This window comes from Limulus polyphemus, unplaced genomic scaffold (genome assembly GCF_000517525.1).
Source record: "Limulus polyphemus unplaced genomic scaffold, Limulus_polyphemus-2.1.2 Scaffold1561, whole genome shotgun sequence".
NCBI classification, from domain to species: Eukaryota; Metazoa; Arthropoda; class Merostomata; order Xiphosura; family Limulidae; genus Limulus; species Limulus polyphemus.
The window spans coordinates 217,125-217,547 of record NW_013667171.1 but is presented as its reverse complement, the minus strand read 5'-3'; positions in this window follow the sequence as shown (position 1 = coordinate 217,547).

Here is a 423-nt window from a genome sequence, read left to right as displayed (position 1 = left end):
GGAGCTAGTTATATTCATGTCTATCTAAATTTATCTGCGGACTTATAACGCTAGAAACCGGGTTTCGATACCCGTGTTGGGCATAGCACAGATAGCACATTGTGTTGTTTTGTGCTTAATTCCAAACAAACAAGCATTATACCGCTAGAAATCGGATTTCGATACCCGTTGTGGGAACAGAACAGATAGCCTTTTCTAAATTTATTAACTTACTTTTAGTTGTAAGACACTTTACTTTTAAAAATTACGGCTTTTTAAAAAAGTTCAAACTAAAAAATGAACTTTTTTCTTCAAATTGATATGATCTACAACAGTATAATTATCATGAAAAATAAAATAGTTAGCTGTGAACACGTTTACGTAACTTATGAATGGGCGATTAAACCCCTAAAAACCAATGATACTTTATTATAAATAACATTT